The 3,612-nt window shown below is 32.0% G+C and overlaps 1 long non-coding RNA gene across 1 annotated transcript; it reads right to left on the reverse strand.

Moving 5' to 3' along the window:
• Positions 1–1,352: 1,352 nt before the first annotated feature.
• LOC127855997 (uncharacterized) lies at positions 1,353–3,612 on the reverse strand. Its single transcript, XR_008037808.1, has 3 exons — positions 3,593–3,612; positions 3,338–3,446; positions 1,353–1,471 (listed from the first exon to the last, which is right to left on the reverse strand). It is a non-coding gene; the product is annotated as an uncharacterized LOC127855997 (long non-coding RNA).

Genomic DNA, 3,612 nt, shown 5'->3' on the forward strand with positions numbered 1-3,612 from the left:
ACACGATGAAATCATTTTTAATGCAGTGTTCTTTGGAAATTTATAATAAACGGCGTGGTATATACAAGCTATTATTCAAGATGACGTTATGCACATGATTATAGGAACATCCAGTTACGTTAATATATTCATAGTTGTCACAATGTCTTCTGGTCGAATTGCTTATCCGTCGGAATAATTATGTTTTTTACTTAAAAATATCTAATTACTTGTCTTTGATGCATTATTGAGTGCGCATGCTAATATTCAGTTTAATAATATAAGACCTGGCGGAGACCACCGAGGGCCTCCTCGCATTATAGTGATTGATCTCCTAGTCAGCCCGAAAACGTTAACGGATCTCAGCCTTCGGCTTTTGTCCGATCAACGTGATAGGGCCTACTGTTGGTCACGATATTGCACGGAGGCTCTTAGTTATCTCTACTATTTCTTGTTTCGCGAGGCTTTGAGCACATAAACCAATTGCCTTGTGGTTTTCGTGCTGAGCATCCAATAATTTTGGCATGTTTCTGTCTTTATTTCGAAGGCAAACACAAATAAGTCAATGAACACAACACTAACATATCAAATGACGTCATGAATATTAACAATATGGCTTCCCTATAATGCGCGTATTTGTTGTATTTCAAGGTTGAAAACACACACACAATTTCAGATGGAGTTCTTTTTCGTTGATGCGGTAATGATGAGGGAAAAAAGAAAATGTACTAAACATCGCATTAGGCGGATGATTCGATCATAGCGTTCGGCGTTCATTTCGTAACTTTATATAGTGGAATCTAGAGTGTACGAATCGTAATTAAATACGAAATGATGGTGATCGTAAAGTAACGAACAACTGCAACAGTCCCGTCGTTTAGCATTCTATATTCTTGCTAAAATCGAGATATTGTGAAATTGTATGTTTGATATTTGATTAACATTCAAATAAAATTGAATACACACATTAACGCATACAAGTTTCAAGTCTGTTTTATTTTGACTTCATGTTTCAAATCTCGGTTACCTGAAAGTAAATAAATATGACACTAGATAACAACATGCACATGTTTTCACGATTAGTAAAACAAAAATGTTTAATATATCGTTACAATATAACATCCAAAAAAGACAATTATATTTGCATATGCGCTAACGCAAAATTGGAATTCAATTTTCGACCCAAAGTGAATTGAATAACAAATATACTTATCCGAAGAATATCAGGAACCAGCTTGCTTATAAAATACGTTTTAACAAAGAGTTTATATTGCATGACAAAACGAGCTAGTAAAAGAGTAATCTAGAGTTTTATCAACAAGTATAAAAACAGAAGATTCGTTAGTTTAAAATCAAAGCGAGTATACGAATTCTTACCCTTGTCTACACTCATCGCTATCGTTTGAGCAGCACCTTTTTTTAATCCATCCACATTTTCCTACGTAACACTCGCTCCCCCTGCGACAGCGGAACCATGCGCAACGACACTGGGCTAAAATTAATTAAATTAATATAGACTGTGACTTGTAATTATAATTTTTCAGGTATAAAACTCATCGCATTAAAATCTCCGCCTTCTCCAAACGCGTTTACTTATATGACCCGACGATAACCCTGCAATGAATTAAAAAAACTGAACTACCAGCGAGACAGACGGACAATTAAACACCTTATTTCAGTACATTGTACATATGAACATGAACATGTAGTGTAATATCTAATATTTTTAATAAATGGTAATTTTCCATAAATGTTGTTTACATGCAAGTACGTACTGGTAAACTGCTATATAAGTTTTTCTAATAGTATTATAACTGTTAAGAGAGAAAACTTGAAACTTGAAACTTGCTAATTTGATGAAACGCCTATTTATATAATTATATTCAATGTCGTTGTACAAAACATGTATATGCACATAAAACTGATAAAACATACGAGTGATTGATACTATTATGCAGCATTAATTAAAGGATTATTAATCTAAAATTGTGTTATATAAATAAAAATGCTGTAAGAAACTTACGCAATAAAACAATACCGACTACAATATTTAAACACAGTAAAATTAAAATAGTATGTAATAAATTGATATAACTAGGGTTAAGACAATAATTATAATGATTATGATATTATGATATAATGAGCAAATTTTTGGCAACGTAAAGACACTGTTTTTCATTAATTGAAAGTATACGTGATCGTTTTAACGAGCCAAGGTATAAAATAGAAAATATAGTAATTGAATTTTTTACAGTTTTAATGCTAGCAATATTCCACCTCACTCTACAAAGTAATGATCACACATCTGGTAACTATATATTGTAAAAATGACGCCGTATGCGGGTCATTACCCCTTTCCAGCTCTGACGATTTTATATATTGAGTCATGTCGATTTTTCTAAATTTGATAATAATCCGATTTGCGACGTCAACAGGAAACAATGGCATGGTTAATAAAATTCAGCCATGTATCACTGAGCAACGCAAAAAACACTTAACACAATTTGACAGATGAAAATACTGAATAAAACTGAAACTGTAGACAAGAAACTATGCATACATGGATTAGTTGAAGCTGAGACAGAGCTTGAAAAGGGAGTAATCAAACAAATTTAATTTACGACACGCTTACGTCATGACAATTTAATTTGTATGTTTGGTACAATCTTATTCTAACAATATGAACTTAAATTCCATTTTTCCTTTCCATTAATCTTAATGTAAACCGCCACACTTTGAAAACAAAACATTTATTGCATGGTAACAGTTCTGACAAAAAACGACTTACGAAATCAAATGACTGGTCAGAGCGATTAATTTTAATGCTGATGAAGTTTAGATTCCAAATATATACGGCTAATATACAATCATTAATATGTTTATAATTTGGTAAATTCTGATTTATTAGTGTAAAATTTACCTGTTAGATCAACCACTTTAACCAGATCGTTTTCCCGAAAATCCCGAGAGTTAGTCTCAAATTGGTTGTGTTTTGTCAAAGATATCACCTAACTAGATATCCGTCATAAATTCTTTATTGTAAGAATGAAAATACTAGTTCTGAAAGCTTGTTTGGAAGGTAATTTTAGCGGACAGAAAAATAGGATACTATGTATGATAAACGATAAGATACGTCAGAAATGGACCGGATTTCTATAATCGGCCCTAGACTTATAACATCCGTTTAATCGCATGTTTCGGTCTATAGTTATATCGTTAAATTGCCTCTTTAAATACAATATTTCGACTGCAATAGATCAAATTAATTTTAATTTGTCCATAAAAATAATTTGTAATAATAACATCGATATAAAGAAGAAAACTAAAAATTAAGACAGTTGTCATTGAAATGGCATACCTTCTGTCTGCTGCACTAAACTCCCTGCGAGGATGCACACAACCATGAGGACAACCAACATCCGAACAGACGACATTGTTCTGGTTACGATGATAACAAATCCCGAATTCTGTAAAAAAAAAAAATAACACAAAACAACAGCAGTGTAAATGTATTTTCATTTTCGTTTTAAAATACAATAAATATTTATGAACAATGGTTTTTTAGACATAAATTTATCAAACGAATATTTACTTTAACTGTAAAATAACTCACCTAGTTATAACTTTAACGAC

This window comes from Dreissena polymorpha, chromosome 13, assembly GCF_020536995.1.
Source record: "Dreissena polymorpha isolate Duluth1 chromosome 13, UMN_Dpol_1.0, whole genome shotgun sequence".
In the NCBI taxonomy this organism is placed as follows: Eukaryota; Metazoa; Mollusca; class Bivalvia; order Myida; family Dreissenidae; genus Dreissena; species Dreissena polymorpha.